This window comes from Mya arenaria, chromosome 5 (genome assembly GCF_026914265.1).
Source record: "Mya arenaria isolate MELC-2E11 chromosome 5, ASM2691426v1".
Taxonomy (NCBI): Eukaryota; Metazoa; Mollusca; class Bivalvia; order Myida; family Myidae; genus Mya; species Mya arenaria.
The window spans coordinates 5504053-5524619 of NC_069126.1; the positions used below are offsets into that span (position 1 = coordinate 5504053).

The 20567-nt window shown below is 33.5% G+C and overlaps 1 protein-coding gene across 2 annotated transcripts in view; it reads right to left on the minus strand.

The window, feature by feature from the left end:
* The window catches only part of LOC128233521 (uncharacterized), a 30649-nt gene extending 12445 nt beyond the window's left edge, over positions 1 to 18204 (minus strand). For both annotated transcript variants that reach the window (XR_008260711.1, XM_052947227.1), the window contains exon 1: positions 18133 to 18204. The gene's annotated coding sequence lies outside the window, so the exon portion shown is untranslated. The remainder of the gene's footprint in view (positions 1 to 18132) is intronic.
* Positions 18205 to 20567: the final 2363 nt, after the last annotated feature.

Consider the following 20567-nt stretch of genomic DNA (forward strand, 5'->3'; position numbering starts at 1 on the left):
ATCAAAATTATCTAAATTTCAATTAATGAATATTGTAAACAGCTTTGCTAAAATCAAGTATAAACCAAAAGACCTGTGACAGTTAAATATGCAGCAACACATGTATTTTTTTACAGATCACCAACAGTGACTTTTTTGTCTTGCTTTTTGATAAAAAGGTTGTTGTTTTTTACATCTGGTGGGAAATAAAGTTGTATAAATAAATTAATGTTAAAATTTTCTAACTTTTAAAGGCCCAATATGTTATGACCTCTTATAAGGTATATTCTAAATGAAGCATGAAAATAGTCAAAACCAATTGTTCATATCATGGGACTTTCAAGACCCAGTGTATTAAAGATTAAACTTATCAAGGTGTTATTACAAACAAATGACTTCTATCCCTCACATAGGGTGATCTAAAAAGAAATAATAAATTGCAATTACAATCAACATTCAACAGAGCTGAAAATATATTCTAAATTTAGCACCTATATAGAATATACAATAAAAGTAATCAAGTCAGTGATATTGTTGAAACACACCCAAATAAGAACCCAGTGAAAAACTGTCAGCTGAGCTCACTAAGCATTATTTCATATATTTTATATATATGTTGAGTGTACCAGCCAATAGAGCTAGACCAAATTTCAGTTCCAAAACCATTTATATATGAAAACAATTGAAACAATTAAAATGATTATATTATATAAGTTATACAAAATGACATCATGAGGCTATTAAACTATTCACATATGTTAATATGCACAAATTAAGGCTACAGTTATCTACTATTAATGTATATAGATTTGAAAAAAAAATGCTTGCAATATGTAGTGTCAAATTATGTTGATAAAATTCAGTGTTCTCAAAAGCACAATCAATGTTTTCTGTACTGACAGCTGGATCTTCAATGTTTAACATATATATCAGTTCGACAACATACAGTGACCTTGGGTTCATTGACAGTTAAAACACCATAACTACTATACACCAAACTGGTGTCTTCTTGAAAAAATCATGAATAAAAGAAACCGAACATACCAGCAAAAACTAAAGTATCTGGTTTTAAATGCTAAATATGGCACAAAATTAACAGAATAGAGTTTTGCAAATTGTCTATACGTTGCTCAATTATTACATATTTGCTGTAAATGTCACATTTTGTATTATTCACACAAACAAGTTTGACAGGGGTGACTAACATCTGCATTCTCTTGAAATATGGGATTCTGTGCTGCATCCAGTTTCAAATTGTTTGACCACTTCAGGCTGCTGGCACATCAGAATCTGCAAATAACATAAATGCAATGTTTTTAACAGAATAAAAGTACTAACTACTACTGTGAATGTGTACCAGTTAACAATCATTTGAGGCATACACACTTCTTTATGTAGTCATAAATTTGATATAGTCACATATGGTGATAATTAAAGAAGTCCAACTTCAACACAAATTATTTATTCATGAAACAACGTTTCGGCCATTCAGCCTTCATCAGGTTGTATGTATATAATGAACAGGAAATGACGTCAACATCAGATGACGTCAACATTGATGACGTTGATATAGTCACATAATGATAGTCATAGTGTAATTTGACGGATTCAAAGATCAAGACAAAATAGATGAAATATATTATGTTTGAATATTTTGCAATGAGTATTAAACAACTCAAAGGTAATTGACTACAAAGAAGCATTTTGGAGGAGTCAGAAATGCACTTGCTTAGAATCTCTTCTTACTTGAAGACATTTTTTCATACTATGGAATTTCAGACAGAACTATCTTGAACAGGATTTTTTTGTCCATAATGGTCCTCTCGAGCTTCAGCAACCAGGTGGCTATAAAAAAAGAACCAATACATTTGTTCTTTTACAGAATGTTGAAATGTATTAAGAAGTATTGATGGATAAGTCAAAACCTGATTTTATAAAAAAAAAAAGCAAACAAAATAGTTCATTAGAAAATGATATATTATCTCTTGGCCGTGACCGGAAATAATTTACAACCAGCATGAAACAATGTTATTTAGGAATGAAACAAACAGAGAAGATAAACTTAAAAGATTCAAACCCGCTACAGTTTGGATACATTTTCATAAAGTGATTGTGAAATACTAATAATTTACCGCATGATGTCTAATCCAATTTGAGTTCGGCTGGCTGGTCCGTCATCATCCCCATCTCCAACCTGTTGCAAACAATAACAAATTAATAATTATATGTTATTAAGGAATTGGATTACTAAAAAATGTCCACTATACCTGGTTGATGTAATTACTAAAAATCGTATTTTCATAAGGACATTCACTAAAGGCTTCAAGTTGGGTTGGTGAAGACCCCCCCCCCCCCCCCAGGTCCGTGGAATAGCAGGGACTTTGACTTCAGATCAAGCCAACCCTGGCTAAAAACTCCTCCCAGCAGGGACAAACAAATGGTAAAATCCCTGCCAAATGCCCCTGTACCCCAGGGACTCTTCTTAGGCCCATTCCCCCCTATATTTTGCGCAAAGACAAAACCACTGCATTCATCCGGCACTGCAGGGCCATCTGAAAGATAACTAGAGCCACAATGATGGTGATTAATACCCCCGAACACCGCCCTGATATGAAATTGCAGTCAACTATTTGGGAAGCCAACCTATAAATGACAACTTTATTTTATGGACTTTTGTCATTGTAATTTGCTAAAATAGTGTAATGATTCATGTACACTGAACTCCTTCTCATTGTGCTGTACCATTCTATAAAGTTTTATTAAATTCCATCCGGTAGATTTCAAGTTAAGCTCCGGACAAGAAAAAAGTAACAAAGGGCAATAACTCTGTAATTAGCTCAAATAGAATTGCGGTTCCTATACACTGCACTTCCTCTCATCATGATCTATCACTGTATGAAGCTTTATTAAATTCCATCCAACAGTTTTCAAGTTATGCTCAGGACAAGAAAAAAGTAGTAAAGGTCATAACTCTGTAATAAGCTAAAATAGAGTTATGGTTCTTGTGCACTGCACTTCCTCTCATTGTGCTTTACCATTGTATGAAGTTTCAATAAATTCCGTATAGGAGTTTGCAAGTTAATGTCTGGAAAATAATTTGACAGCAAAAAAAAACAAATAAAGGGCATGTTCGATATTGGGGCTGGTGGGGCCAAGGTCAAGGTCGCTGTTACTAAAAATAGAAAAACGGTTTCCGGACGATAACTCATGAAAGGCTTGACAGATTTGAAAATGTTTTGGTACACAGGTGTAACATCAGAAGATACAGATCAAGTTAGTGAGCTTGTCGGTCGGTCTGTCGGTCAGTTTTCATGGTTTCCGGATGATAACTCATGAAAGACTAGACAGATTAAAAAAAAAATTGGTACACAGGTTTAACATCAGAAGATACAGGTGAAATTCGATATTGGGGCTGGTGGGGCCAAGGTCAAGGTCACTGTTACTAAAAATAGGAAAACGGTTTCCGGACGATAACTCATGAAAGGCTTGACAGATTTGAATTTTTTTTGGTACACAGGTGTAACCTCAGAAGATACAGGTCAAGTTCGATATTGGGGCTGGTGGGGCCAAGGTCAAGGTCACTGTTACTAAAAAACAAAAACGGTTTCCGGACGATAACTCATGAAAGGCTTGACAGATTTGAAATTTTTTTGGTACACAGGTGTAACATCAGAAGATACAAGTCAAGTTCGATATTGGGGCTGGTAGGGCCAATGTCAAGGTCACTGTTACTAAAAAAAGAAAAACGGGTTCCGGACGATAACTCATGAAAGGCTAGACGGATTTGAACAATTTTTGGTACACAGGTGTAACATCAGAAAATACAGATCAAGTTAGTGAGCTTGTCGGTCGGTCTGTCGGTCAGTTTTCATGGTTTCCGGACGATAACTCATGAAAGACTAGACAGATTAAAAATGTTTTGGTACACAGGTGTAACATCAGAAGATACAGGTCAAGTTCCATATTGAGGCTGGTGGGGCCAAGGTCAAGGTCACTGTTACTAAAAAAAGAAAAACAGTTTCCAGACGATAACTCATGAAAGGCTAAACGGATTTGAAAAAAAATTGGTACACAGGTGTAACATCAGAAGATACAGGTTAAGTTCGATATTGGGGCTGGTGGGACCAAGGTCAAGGTCACTGTTACTAAAAAAGAAAAAAACAGTTTCCGGATGATAACTCATGAAAGGCTAAACGGATTTGAACAATTTTTGGTACACAGGTGTAACATCAGAAGAAACAGATCAAGTTCGATATTGGGGCTGGTGGGGTCACGGTCACTGTTACTAAAAATAGAAAAATGGTTTCCGGATGATAACTCATGAAAGGCTTGACAGATCTGAACATTTTTTTAGTACACAGGTGTAACATCAGAAGATACAGGTCAAGTTCGATAGATCCTTCAAAAACTAAATGAGCAAATATTTACCTTAAAAGTAATTGACACTTGGAAAGATGAACAAACAAAACAAATCCAGCATGCTTCATTTGAACCAGATGCCAGTGGAATACCAGCAGAACTTAAGTATGGCATATTTGCCACAGTAGTGCTTACTACAAATATTGACCTGTCAGATGGACTTGATAATTCGGCTACAGGAACAGTCCCGGGATTTATTCCCAGGTGGATAAGGATGCATTCAAGCCCAAATATGTACTTTGATGATATGTAAATTTGATGATGATCGTGTTGGAAGAAAAGCTCGTGAATGCTCTAGATGTCTTATTCCAGAAGAGATCAGCTAGAGCATCAGCTAGTTTTTCTTGTCAGCAGTGTAACTCCTAAATTACTCAACAGATTTAAATAAAACAATACATGCATGATAAAAGAAGATGCAGTGTGCAGTAACCTTGGAGTTATGGCCTCTTTTCAAATGAATGGTTTGCCATTCCAGTGTCCAGGCGGCATTTGGGGGTATTCGTCACTCCTGTGACAGCTCTAGTTTGATTTTAGATATATTTGTTGAAAAATAGTTGAAAAAGATATTATGGAGACTTTAAAACTTCCATACTCCAGTGTAAAACTTCCAAAAGTGATTGACAGGAAGTTCATACTTCCAGTTTAAATTCTTAATGGAAGCCCTGGTTTTCACTATTTCTGTTTTCTTGCAACTGTACAATCTGGTGTCCCTTAAGTTGTACTCCCACAGATTTAACGTTTTGACAACTTTCTTATTTGTGTCTTTTAACGAGCCAATTTTTGTGTTAATGCATGGAAACAAATTATATAAGACTGCTGACAAAAAATTTGATCACAGATTTTTATATCTTTTTAAAAAAGATAAATGATTTTTTATTAATTTTTAGCTCGACTATTCGAAGAATAAGGAGGGCTATACTACTCACACAAGCGTCGGAGTCGGCGTCACCCCTTGGTTAAGGTTTTGCGAGCAAGCACACATAGGTTAATATCTCAGCAATTACTTGAGGTATTGCATTGAGACTTTATACAATGGTACTCAACCATCCAACCTACCTAATTAACCAAGTTTGATAACTCTACTTTGCATTTAATGCCAATATAAGGCCTTTATTATTTGACTTAGAAATTCTGGTTAAGGTTTTGCGTGCAAGCACACATAGGTTAATATCTCAGCAACTGCTTGAGGTATTGCATTGAGACTTGTTACAATGGTACTTAACCATCCAAACTACTCAATTAACTAAGTAAGATAACTCTAGTTTGCATTTAATGCAAATAATAGGCCTTTATTATTTGACTTAGAAATTCTGGTTAAGGTCTTGCGTGCAAGCACGCATAGGTTAATATTTTAGCAATTGCTTGAGATATTGCATTGAGACTTGATATAATGGTACTCAACCATCCAACCTACTTAATTTACCAAGTTAGATAACTCTAGTTTGCATTTAATGCAAATAATAGGCCTTTATTATTTGACTTAGAAATCCTGGTTAAGGTTTTGCGTGCAAGCACATATAGGTTAATATCTCAGCAACTGCTTGAGGTATTGCATGGGACTTGATACAATGGTACTCAACCATCCAACCTACTTAATTTACCAAGTAAGATAACTCTTGTTTGCATTTAATGCAAATAATTGCCCTTTATTTTTCGACTCAGAAATTCTGGTTAAGGTTTTGCATGTAAGCACACATAGGTTAATATCTCAGCAACTAATGATGTATTACATTGAGACTTTATAAAATGGAACTCAACCATCCAATTTACTTAAATAACCAAGTAAGATAACTCTAGTTTGCATTTAATTCAAATTATGGCCCCTTTTTATTCGACATAGAAATTCTGGTTAAGATTTTGCATGTAACCACTTTTAAGTCAATACGTCTGCGAATACATCATGTATTGCATTGAAACTTTACACACAGGCTCCCAATTATTTAACCTTCTTATTTAATCAAGTAAGATTATAAGTATCTTCCATGGCCGAGAGTGTAAGATAGGTTCATTCCGACCCGAGCGTAGGGTGTTTTGCGGAAACGAGGTTTACCGAGTTTCCGCAAAACTCCCTGCGCGAGGGTCGGGATGAAACTATCTTACACGAGCGGCTATGGTAGATGCTTTTTCTCCCACCTCAGTTAAACAAAATTAATTAAAATGTATTTTTTGCTAGAACTCTATTGTGCTTAGTGAAAATAATTGCGTATGGATATGCGATAGCACGTGGTTGTCATGAATACGCGCGCAGTGATCCAGTTAATGTTAATAGTCGAATTGGTCTTTTTAAATTGTTCTAAGGAAAATGAAGCATTATTTCTTGAATGGTGTGTGGAAACTGTTTTATGGTGACATTTGAAGCGAGAAATAATTAATTATTGATCTTAATATTACCATACGACAAGATTTCCTTAATGCTACTGACGGTCCAGTCTTCAACAAGGGAGGTAATTATAATGTGGTGACCGTTAAGGCATGGTTAAATTATTGGATCTATTTAACTGAGGTGGGAGAAAACTCTATATTTCATATAATATAATTTTTGCCCCTTTATTATGCGACTTAGAAATTCTGGTTAAGGTCTTGCATGTTAGCACACATAGGATAATATCTCAGCAAATTTTTGACGTATTGCATGAGACTTTATACAATGGTATTCAACCACTCAACCTAATTGAATAACCAAGTTAACTGTGTTTTGCAAATAATGGCCCTTTATTATTACACTTAAAAAGTCTGGTTAAAATTTTGCATGTAACCACATTTATGTTAATATCTCCGCACATCATGTATTGCATTGCAAATCTAATCTAACAGTGATCCATGCATGTTTCACCAAAACTTTTCAATCCTTACACTGAAAAGCGGCGAAATAGTCGAGCGCGCTGTCTCTGTGACAGCTCTTGTTCTCAAACCGTTAGTAACGTTTTAAAAACATAGAACATTAATGCATCAGTCAAATGTAACCACGCCCCCCCCCAGGTCCGGGGAATAGCGGGGACTTTGACTTTCGGTCCAGCAATCCCCGGGTAAAATCATCGCTCTGCGGGAACGAACTGGTGGTAAAACCCTGGCCAAATGCCCCCGCACCCCAGAGACTCAATATAAGGCCCAATCTCTTTAGCGCTAAGACAAAACCACCACGGTCACCCGGCCTTGCGGGGCCACCTGGAAAGTAAAAACACGGCCCATTTTCCCGGCTATCCCCGGTATTCCCCCGGACCTGGGATGGGGGGGGGGCGTGGTTACAATTGACTGGTGCATAATTTAAAGGAAATATAAAAATCTGCAATCAGATCTTTTATTAGCAATCTTTTATCATTGGTTTGCAGATATTTACGCAAAATTTGCTCTTTCCAAGGCAAAAAAAATGTAAAAACGGTAAATCTGTGAGAATGCAGCTTTAAATTCAATCACTGAGAAATGAAAACACATGACATGAATAGGATCATAGCTCCACCTGCTAAATTGTCATTATTTATGTCAGAATTTGAATTTATCCATTGAATTACAATTGGGACAGAAAAATGTAGGACAATTGCAGAGCTGGAACCCGGGACCCCTTTGCTAACAGGGCGAGTTCTTCACCAACTGAGCTACTGAGATGCATTCACATTTTCTGACAATCTAAATAAAGAGGATGGTACCATGTCATAACCTATGTGCTATAACTTAAAGAAAGAATAAATAGTGAATTTGTTTTAGTGTAAAATCCTAATGTACATGAATTTCACTGAGTGAGAATCAAAAGCTATATTTTAAGAGTAACGAACTGAAATATTTTGCGATCTATCACAAACATAATAATTTAATTTTAGATCCTAAAAGTGTATAAATGCCATTCAATTATAATTATTGAAGTAGGGCAACAAATTTTAATTTGTATACAAAGGTTACATTATTTTGGTAATAAAGTTGTTCAAATTGTGTCCCAGCCCTCTTAGCACTGGCATTCAATATCTATTTGAGAGCTGGCTGAAATTTCAAACTGTAAAAAAAATATCAATATGTTTGAAACAGTGAAAGATTGTTTTTCTTTTGTTTATAAATGTCTATAAATCACCACAAAGCATATATAATAACAAGAGGCCCAAAAGGGCATATGCTCTACTTGCATGGCTTTTGTGGTCATATCAATCCAGAGCATGTATGTATGGGTAAAAGGCAACAGACATATAGTTTATGTTTTGTGCTTGGGTTACCTGAAAATGTAGCACGTTCAACATCTGAGCCCAGAAAGTATTGTTAGCAGATTAGTTGCATGAACTATTTTAATATGTGCCAAGTAAAAGTCATCTGACAAAAAAAATGCTTTCAAAACTGTACTCATAGTAAAAATTTCTTTAGTTTCTGAAGTTAAAAAAAGTTGGTAAAAAAAAAGAGAGTCAAAGTCAAGGGCATCCTAGGACAACATTGATCAATTTGAACAAACATTCACAATCAATTGTGCTGAGAGTGATGCACGAACACACAAACAGATTTTCAAACCTTTCCAGATTTATGTTTACCAAACCTGTGAACCCTGGGTGTGGCCAGTAACGACACCAGGTGCATAACTTAAACATTCACAACCAATTTTGTTAAGATGAATGCGCAAACTACAGAACTTAAAGCTAAAAAATGGCCTTTGGGCTTTCAACAAGAACAAGGCAGTTAAATGCACAAAATCAACTGCAGAAGCAAAAAGCAAATTGTCTCTTAAAATCCTAGACTTGCAAATTGTCTCCCTTAACTCTAGACTTGAATTTACATGTACATGTAAACTTGGCTAAAAATAGAATTCGCTCATGCAGACCTGGCTAAAAATAGAAAGCATTTCTTTAAAACTTTCATGGCCCATAATCTAGGCATTCATGGGCGGATCTGGCTGGTTTCCGAAAGGAACCGAGCTCTAATGGATATCTAGATATTGTACAAGTTTCATCGAGATACAATCAAAACTTAAGACTGTTTCGTGTTCACAAGCAATTGTTTACACAATAGCATTTTTTATACATCAAGGGCCATAATCTAGGCATGCATGCGCGGATCTGGCTTCTGAAAAATATTACGAAAACCGCCACTGTTTTTGTGCTGAACTGATGACCCCGCATTTTCTGATTATATGCAGAAGAGAAAAGGTATTATAAACATTGCTTGTCGTGAGGGGAAACCCCTGCCGAACCCACCCCATTTAAATAATTTATTACTTAAATGTCATTTTTTACTTTGTAGGAAAGAGTTTGCTTATACATGCCTTCAGCTGAATAATTTTGAAAATATGTTAACTTAAAGAAATTTCATTATTTGTGCTGAAGTGGTTTTCTGTATTTTCATTCATACATCTTTATCGCTTAAAGTATTCGCGAGTCATCTGCCCCACTCCGCCATGACAAAAATATTAATTTTTATTTTATCATCCGTGAGACAGCCCCTTTAATGGGCGAACGAGTCTAGCCTGTGTGACCAGCTGCCCGTTTAACTCAGTTGGCAAGAGCGCCGTGCTAGTGTTCATGCAGCCGTGAGTCTGAGCCCCACACCAGGCACACTTTTTTCTCAGGTTTACCATAATCATGCACAATGATTTTTAATGAAAAACAAATGTTTTTTTAGATTTAGTTTTCACTACTTAGCGATGAAAAAGTCGATTGAAGGACCAAAAATCTAAAATACTGAAAAAATCAACTTCTATGTAGTTTTGAGGTTCAACATTTAACAAGCATGACTTATATATCCGATGCAACATAAAAAGCTGTAACAAGGAGTTGAACATTTTTTATGAAAAGAATATTTTATTAGATTTCTATTCAAAAAGCATAGATTTACGCTTTCCCCGAAATGTCGTAAAGCAAAAATAATATGTTTGAGAGTCAAACTTATCGGGACTTCCCAATCAACAATGTCTTGTGGATTTGTGTTGATTGCAGCTATTCTTAAAAAGATTTATGCATTTTTGTAACCCGGAAATGAATTTCAACCGCGAAAATTCATTATTTTTCTGAATAACATTCTTATTTGACAAAATATTACCAGGATCTCTCAAGACATTGTTGGATTAGTATTCTGTGGCATTTTGACATAATGACGAAGTACTTTTGTCGACACACTTTTTCGTAATACTAATGTGAATGCTTTTTGATCCATAATCCATTAAAATCTTGTTTTGTAAAATTTGTTCAACTCCTAAATAACTCCAAACATGTCGCCAAAAATAAATGTTTCAAACCCCAAAAAGATTGTTTCTCAAATCTAAATAAAACAAGCATTTTCAGTGTTTTAGTTTTTGACCGTCCCCACCCACTTTGGAATTGATGTGGATACCGTTTGCATCACTTTAGCTTGTTCATTACGTAAAAAAACAACGTTATGTCATTATGGTGTCCAAACAGCAACGAATGATCGATTGAATTTACAATAACAAGTATAATTCTTAGTTCACCTCACCGTGAAAACAATGTTAAATCCGTGTTATTGCATCATGATATTGATATATGCAAATCATTGTTTACATCAACTGTCGCAAAATGCACATAAATACATTTATCTTAATTATTTAGATATCCAGTTTAGACGGTATTTTTTAAGATGTGGAGTTAAAAAACCAATTGTTATGACAAACCCTGTTCGTTTTGTATTATTTTTGCAGAGTTATGAAATATAATTTCCGGCTAAAAGAAGTACTCTTTAGACGTGTATTCATTATATGTGTTCTCCACTCCTTTTATGGAAGTGCCAAAGGTGGATTGTACATGTACCACGGGTTTTTCCGTATTGATTTTCATTGGTTAACGGAGGTCAAACCCCGCCCTAAACATGTACAATTTGTTTGCCGACATGCACGCGCTTTATATGAACAATGTATGACGAGCTTTTCTGGTTCTCATTTTCACGGTTCAGTGGTGCCCAAATTTTTTAATGCCTATCACTCCGGCAAAAAAGAAGTAGTCCCTTTTTTTTATTCAAACGTACACAAAAAGCACTTCATGCAGCTATACGTAGAGAACATTTGACATGTATACAAAAAAGTATCTTTCATATGAAGAAACCTATTGTTTTGTGATTTTATGATATCGAAAAAAAGGGGGGATGGGCTAAAAAGAAAATAAGAAAGAAAATGCCCAAAAAAAGGATTTAAATAAAAAGAAAAGAGACAATCTGGCTTTCTATAATGTATTATATATCTGATGATTATAAAAGAAAAGCCCATTTTTGCAAATGGACATTTAGCTTATCTTTCATAATAGCTATTTCACGTTCGATATTGATTCGAATATATAAGTATTTTTCAAAATTTCGGAAGTAAGGAATTGTTTCTCTGTTTTTTGAACAGAAAATGTAATATTTTAGAAGTATAACTATGAAGTTAATGCAGCTATAGTTTTTTTCAACGTTTATTCCTAATAAAACATTTTTTAAATTTAGTTCGATTCTAATATTTTTTGAGTGGAAAAAGCGTTTCAAGTCATTCCACAGGTCTTGTATGATATAACACTCCCAGAACATGTGATTTATTGTTTCCTTAAAGCTGGAACACAAGTTGCATATACTCGAATTGGATAATTTGCATTTAAAAAGATATTTATTTGTTGGTAAAATTCTGTTGATTATCTTAAACTGAAAGGCTCGTATACATGTGTCGATTGTTGCTATATATGGCAGTGATTATACTTCCTTCCAATTAAGTGTTTCGTTTAAAGAGTTTTCCCATATATGTTTATGTTTTATTTCAATAGTGTTATTTTGAATATGTTTATTATACAGAAACTGTGTGATCTTTTTTTGGGTCTTAATTTTTTCCAACATCGATTTTTTTCAGCCAAAACAGTAATATCTGATATTTTTAGTTCATTTATCATATGTTGCGGTATATTATTGATAAGTTGGAGATACTTTAAATAGTCAACATTGGGGATTTCGTATAGAAGTTGCATGTTATCAAATGAATAAAACATCTTAAATCTAAAGTCAAAGATATGTTCGAGATAGAGTATCCCCTTGTCGTGCCATTCTTTATAATATATTGTTTCATTATTACATTTTAATTAGGAGTTGTTCCAAATTATGACTTTTCTTATGTGTGTGTTGGCTTGTTTCTTTTTAAACATGTTCCAAGATGTAAGGATGTTTTGAAAAAAAAGGTTTTGACCACATAAGATTTTGATATCGTTTTCATACAGATTACAATCAAATATGATATTTCCACCCTTTTTATAAAGTATTTTATTAAAAAATATTTTCCATTTCCCATGATTACTATCATCAATTATCTTTTAATCCAGCTTGATTAAATAGCTTGTATAAATATTGTTAAATTCGGGAGACCTAATCCCCCATTTTCACGGGAGAGGTACAGCTGTTCTCTTTTAATTTTGTCAGGTTTATTATCCCATATAAAAGCAAAAATAGATTTTGTTATTTCGTTTATCAGTTGATCAGGAGGATTTGGTAACACAGTAAAAGGAAAAATAAGCTTAGGTAGGGCGAATGTTTTGACTACATTAACTTTTCCAAGAAGGGTTAATTTTCTATGTTCCCATTGTTTAAGACATTTGTTAAATTCCTGTACTTTTGATAAAATATTGTTGGTCAAAAAAGAATCTCTATTATTGGAAAATATTATTTCAAGTACTTTTGCAGATGTTGAGGTCCAGATAAAACGACTTCCTTTACTAAAATGTATATTTTTTCCATTTAAGTCACCTACTTGAAGAACTATCGTTTTTGTGTAATTTATTTTTAATCCAGACGTTATGCCAAATTCTTGAATTGAATGAATTAGATTTTTATATGACCTTTCATCTCCATTATTGAAAAACGTAGCATCGTCAACAAATAAGGTTTGTTTTATATGAGAGTTTTGTATTTCAATACCTTCGATTTCAGGACAACATTCAATATAATTTGAAAGCATTTCAATGTATATTAGAAAAAGAAAAGAAGACAAGGGACACCCTTGTCTTACACCTCGTTCTTTTGTAAAAGAGAGATGACCATTATTTAGAATAATTCCTTTTATGTCTGTATAGAACAATTTTACCCACTGTATAAGTTCTTCTCCGAAATTGAAGTGTTTTAAACATTTAATTATGAATTGGTGATCAATGCTATCAAACGCTTTTTCGAAATCAACAAATATGAGAAGCCCCGATTTATTTGAGTTATTCAAATATTCAATAATCTCTTGGATTAGTCTAATGTTCTCCCCTATATATCTCCCTTTTATAAATCCAGTTTGATTTGGTGAAACTATTTTATCTATTATTTTCTTTATTCTATTTGCTATGGTCTTTGTTGCGATTTTGTAATCTATATTTAGAAGACTAATCGGGCGCCAATTTGAAAGTTGTTCGAGATCTTTACCTTGCTTTGGTATAAGTGAAATTAAACCTTGTTTTTGAAGTTCAGTAAGTGATTGAGTTTCAAAAGAATAGTTAACAGATTTCACGAAATGATACTTTAAAATATCCCAGAATAATTTATAAAATTCAACAGATAATCCATCCGAACCAGGGCTTTTATTTACACTCATTTCGTTTAAAGCATTTGTACATTCATGTTCACTAATTATGCCTTCACAACTCATTTTTTCCTCGTTGCTTAATTTTCTCGAGGGACTTTCAAAGAAGTTTATATCACTACTGTGTTGTTTTTGTTTTTTGTACAGATTTTTTATAAAATTTTCTTTGTTCTCTTAAAATATCATTTATGTCCGTTAATACAGTATCATTTGATTTAAGCTTAGTTATTGTTTTCTGTTCGTAATGACGTTTTTCGAGATTAGCAAAATATCGACTGTTTTTCTCGTTGTATTCCACGTGTTGAGCTTTTGAACGTAATACCATTCCGTTTATTTTTGCTGTCGTATAACTATCCAATTCTTGTTTTAATGTTGCTATTTCTTCTGCATAACCTTCATTTCTATTAGATTGTATTTGATTTTGAATTTTATTTAGATTTTCAATTATTTCTTTTTCTTTCTTTTCTTTCTCTCTTTTTATGTAAGTTGCATATTTGATTGAAACGTTTCTTATAGTACCTTTAATAAGTTCACAAAGAGTAATGGGATTACAGTTGTAATTTATTTCAACAGTTTCTCTTATAGCAGTCTTAATTTGATTTTGATATGCTATGTCATTTATAATGCTGTTATTTATTTTAAAGTAACCAGGCCCTCGTTTTTGGTCAAGTGTGTTAAGGGAAAGTACTACAGAAGAGTGGTCTGTTTTAAATCCTGGTTTTATACTACATTTAGGTATAGTGTTACGTAAATATTCAGAAATAAGAAAATAGTCCAAACGAGAATAAATGATTGGTTTTGTATTGGAATGTCAGGTGTATTGGTGCAGATTTTGGTTATTTTCGCGCCAAATATCGACCATGTTGAAATTAGACATAAGTTTGTTGAGTATATTTTGACATTGTTTATTCGTATCTGATCTACCATTTCGTTTATCAATTAAAGGATTAAGGACAGTGTTGAAGTCACCGCCTATTATTATATTGTTTTCACTATTGCTAGCAACAAAATTTTCAATGGTGTCAAATACAAAAAATACAAAAAAGAATTAGTCCCTTGCATACACGTACAAACCGTAGGAGGGCTTGTACAGACAAACGCTTCGCGTTTGTCTTCAAGCCCGTATAAATTTGTGAAATATTTGAGGGAAAGGTATTTGGTTAAATAATTTACAAGTGTAACTTTTGAGTTTTATTTAACAATGCAGTGCCGAATATTGTGGAGATAGAATTGAATTTGTATTAATTAATCAGTTGACTTGATGCGTTAAGGGAACAAAATTAAAATCAAAATATTCAATAAATTTCCCTTATCACCCAATGTTGTGGAATAGTGAAGTAATGAAGATTTAACCTCACAACAGTCTTTCTCAAATGCTGTCCAGGCTTTTTTATGCTTAAGAATAACTAACCTCGCGATGTCAGACCAGAAATCATCTTGGCATGAGATTGGATCACTATGGATCATTATGCACCAGTCAATTGTAACCACGGCTACAACATCCGGGGGTATACCGGGGATAGCCGGTTTTTACCTTTCAGTTCTTTGATATACAAAAAAATGAAACTTTTTAGACTTTCAAAAATTTAACATTTACTAAATACGGATATATAAAATGATGAATACATTTGTAGGATTTGATATCCTACTACAATTCATTTACTACTGTTGATCAGTGCAGATTGTGGGAGGTCATGGTTGATTTCAATGAACCACCAATAAGCCCTGCCAAAATTGGATACTGATTGGTCAGTCAGGTGCTTTTGGTAGGCATGATTAGCATGAATGTTCATTTTAGCCATCATTTTTGAATGTTTACAAAATCACTGAATATTGAAATAACAAGCAAAATGTTAGTTTGAATGATGAAAACCATGAAATATGTGAAGTATTCAAAAAGAGACCATTTTTTCAGCTTGTGTAAATAATGAGAAAATAGTTAAGTAAAATTATTTATTGTTTATCAGGAAAATGTTGAAATCTCATGTTTAGGCCTATAGTGATCATACTTGATTGCTGTGTTATTGGCACTTATTGCAATATGTTTTATTCATTGCAATATTTATATAAAACATTCATTATTATGTTGACTTAAGTTCGAAGATAAGAACTAATGGTATTGGTGATGTGAGAATGATCTCGTAAGTCTTTAAAACCCCTTTTGGTATTGTGAGTTTTTTGCTCCAGTATTGTTCAGTTTAGCTTTTGAAGATTTTTAAAGTAACTGCAAAACAAGTACAGCTGACTAGAAAGACTATGTCAAACAAACCCTGACCAGATATAATTTCTTGTCTTTTCAAATTACCAACTTGACAATGGTTTTATCATAACATAGGATATTGGTTTTCAAGAACATGTTAGTGTTTTTGTATGTGGGATGAAATATCATAAGTGGCACTAAATTGAACATAATTTATAGTTCTCATTGATATTACACATAGCCCCAAGTACATGTTGATCTAAGATTTTAGGCTTGGATGGAGTCCAAGAAAAATGCATGTTAATACATTGTACTTTCCAACGCAAGAACTGTTTGTTTATTCAAGTAAATAAAGCAATCCCATCACCAAGGAACTGCAGTATTGCTTAACCAGCTTAATTGACATTATGAGTTGGAGTTTAAATTGCTGCAATTAAAGGCACATCTAGTTTTCAGAATTATTCAAACTCTGATTTAGCAACCGTAATATAGTTATATAAACTACTTTTGCGAAATGAAAGCTTTTTTAGATTTACAAGGACGGGCGAAAAGTATTTGCCAAATGTACTGCAACTCCTGATACCTGTTGCCTAGGAATCCAACAAATTCTTGGCACTTCAAATGTTACAGTACTATTTAATTTGGAGTACCTGAAAAGAAAGCTTTTTGATTCTACATTCAACATCTTCTTTCTGTATGACATATTGGACCAGTAGAATCATGAACCTACAACCTTTTGCATCTATTGAGATAGGGAGCTATCAGGACAGTGACATAGGACAATACAAGAATGGCCAACTGCTGTATTTATTGAGTTATCTAATGCATACAAATTAAGACGGAGAAAATAATAATTATTTTTTCCAAACTACTTTCATAAGCATCTTGTATGTAGTTGTCTTTTACAATGATTGTTCAAAGTTACAATGGCCCTGTGGGTTAAAGGTGCTCTGTCCACGGGGTAACAGGTTTTGTACATAATAGGGTTATAAGTACTGCGTTTTGATCCAGGAGGTTGTATTCGACTCAAGTAGATTGTTGCAGATTCGGATTTCACAAGGCACAAGCCGAGCCAAATCAAAATCTACAAAAAACTACCAGAATCAAATATGACATTCGGCCATATCTGGATCAAAACGCAGTACTAATAACCCTTTTATTATATACATTACTGATTAGATCACTTAGAAGCCACATTTTTGCATAATAAATTTCATTTTAAGGATGCACTCATTGCTTTAATGACGTCAATTTAATATCGCGCAACATACTTGTTATGACGTGACGTCACAAGAGTGGTATTAATATTACCAAACGCGCTTTCTTATGTATTTTCTTCACGAAAATTCACTTTTTAAATAAAAACTACTTCCTAATAGCATTGTGTATGCAGTCTGACATTGGTGTACAATGTAGATGTCTTTAACAAAGATTGTTCAAAGTATGGCCCTGTAGTTTAAAGCTCCCCTGAAAAAGAGGTGACAGCTTTTCTTTGATATAAAAGGATTTGATCAAATTAAACAAGTATGTGTGCCAACCACGTAAATTAATTTGTACAAGTCTGATTTAACGACTTTGAGAAATTCAAAAGATCTATGACTTTATCTGATTTAACGCTTTAGCCCCCCCCCACGCACACACACACACACACACCTTACTATACGCACACTTAACTAGATTTTTCAAATTTCCTTTGCAGCTTGCAAGCAGTTTTAGTCTATAGTGTAAGCTAGCCCATTAAACAGTGACCCCTTGTGATGTGAGCCGATTTTGTCAATGCTTAGAACATGGTTGTCGACATTCCCCTAAATGAAGGCCTAGTCCATCAATGCTTTCAGCACTTTGATTGTTATTAATAATACTCCAATAAGAATAGTAACCGCAGTCTTTTCTGAACCATCTACCCCACCCACCAGAACTAAGCTGTCCAGGTAAACAGTCAAGCGATTTATAGCTCATGACATTCAAATCATATCACAATAATGTAATATAAACTCATTTAAATGACAAATCTAATAAAAATAACTAAATAAAAACAAACCTGGGACGATAATTAGTCCAAATTTATCGTTGTTATTATACTTCGTTATAATCCGGAAATAAACCGGAAGTCACCACAAAGGATTATCCGGGTGAGCTAAAACCCGGTACCAGGTATCGATATCGAAAAAAGCCGTTATCACAGTTTATGATACCGGATTATGTTGATACCGTGTTATTTAAAGTATGCATTGGTTGTCAAAAAGCAATTAATAACGGACCGTGGATACTTTATCATCTGATATTAACCCTGATATCAACATAATTCATTCATCATTTCATTATCAGAAAGTGATACCGGATACCGGGGGATACCAGGTACCGGATACCAGGTTTTTAGCACCAGCCTGCAAATCCGATGAATATTTTTCATTGGCTTAAACTTTTTCAGAAATGTATACACCAATATTTTTACAGCTATTGCGATGTCTTCTGCTTTTAATGATTTGCCGCGATAAAGTTTCATCGGCGGAAATAAAAAAAAAACGAAATCACAATTTTATTTTTATTTCAAAAATGAGTTTTTTTGAGCGGCGGTGTTCGTAATTATTTATAACAGAGTTTTCCTGTTATCGACTTATTTCGCTAGAAGTGACAAGGTGAGCGAAACAAGTCGATAAAAGGAAAACTTTGTAAACATTGTGTGCTCAAGTAACTTACAGATAAAAATAAAAGTTTGAATGTACACAAATTTCGCGTCAATTTTAACAAATCCTTACAAATTTACACGCAAAAAGAGGGAGGGCTCTTTTTTTGTATCAGACAAATCTTATATTTGAAAACTGCAGCATATTTTCCTTTGAATTATTTCATTATTTTCTCAATGTCTGATCAAAGAAAATAATGAGGAAATGGCATGTTGATAATTTTCAATATTCAAACTGAATCAAAATGTATAAACCAAAAATTAAAATTTGACTATTTTGTCTAAAAAAACACAAAAATGCAATACTAAATTTTGATGGCATTACTTGAAATTTAACTACGGTTAATGAAATGTCTCAATGCGTTTTAGCAAACAAACATAGTATGACACAAGTATTATGAACAAAAAAGTTTACCGTTCTTTGCATCTAAGATCCACATCAGAAATAAAGAGTTTTATGAACTGTTTTCATGTTTTTACTCCATAAAGAACTGTTTTGTGCCAAAAGATTTTTGTTTACAATTGATCATATACCGACCAAGGTTGTTTTTTGAATTCTAAAAGTTAAAGCTATTCATTTAAAATGCACACTTAAATAGTTTCTGTGTTATCATTTACACCCAAAACTGATCAATGCGGAAAATAAAACATAATACCTTTACATGTAAATGAGATTCTCATATTTCGAATGATTTTGCTTTTTGAAGACGGAGCATGTGATCAATCACTGATTCAGAAGTTTTGCAGAGGACGGTTGGCAATACGATACTGTACATTGTCAAATTAGTTCACTTGTTACAATAGTTAAGATAATAATTGCAGAAATTATTCCATGTCTAAGGTATGATACGAAGTACTAGTATGGCAAAATTTCAACATTTGTCATGCCATAACGGAGCTCATGTTTCATAGTCAAAAGATTTAGGTTTTTAAGTCTATATATATATATATATATATATATATATATATATATATATATATATATATATATATATATATATATATATATATATATATATATATATATATATATATATATTAACATATGTTTGCATTGTTAATGACGAAATTTATTGTTGCGTTCACAAATACACTTTGAAGCTTGTACGATTAACTCCCTGAATGTGTTCTGCATCAAACAAAACAATAGGGAGTGGACACAAACGCTCGTCAGTTATTTCCAAGCTAAAAAAGAGGAATAACCAAAAATATTGCAGCCCGACTTATGACCCTTGTATGTATACTGAGTTTTTGAAACCACACTGTTGTAATGACTATGACAATACCTCCGCCATTCCTTTCTGTAAGAACCAGCTTAAAACAGATTGATGTAGCAAGAACTTAACACAAGGAACTCGCAAATTAGTTTAGATATTAAGAGGATTACCAAGATATCCATTGCAAAGTACATGAGTATGAAGTAAATTTATTGTTCACAATCAATGTATACAGGTTTTAGGAAAAAACAAAATAAATAAACGAAGATTCATAGAATAACCCGAACAAGAGCTTATATGCATTGTGGATATATATTTGTGTTATCTTTGTCACTTGGTTAAATATTACAAAGTTCACATTTTAATAGAAAAGTTTAATTAATACATACACTAATCTTATATTAAATGTACATTGTACTAGCTGATCCACGAGGGGGCGCAAAAATCGTCCAAGTTTGCTTTTAATTTCCATAAAGGAGAATAAAAGTAAAAAATACACCCAAAATGCACCACTTCGGACTATACAGTGTCAATATTTTACAGCACTCCCTGCGATCACAGTCAAAAGGTTAC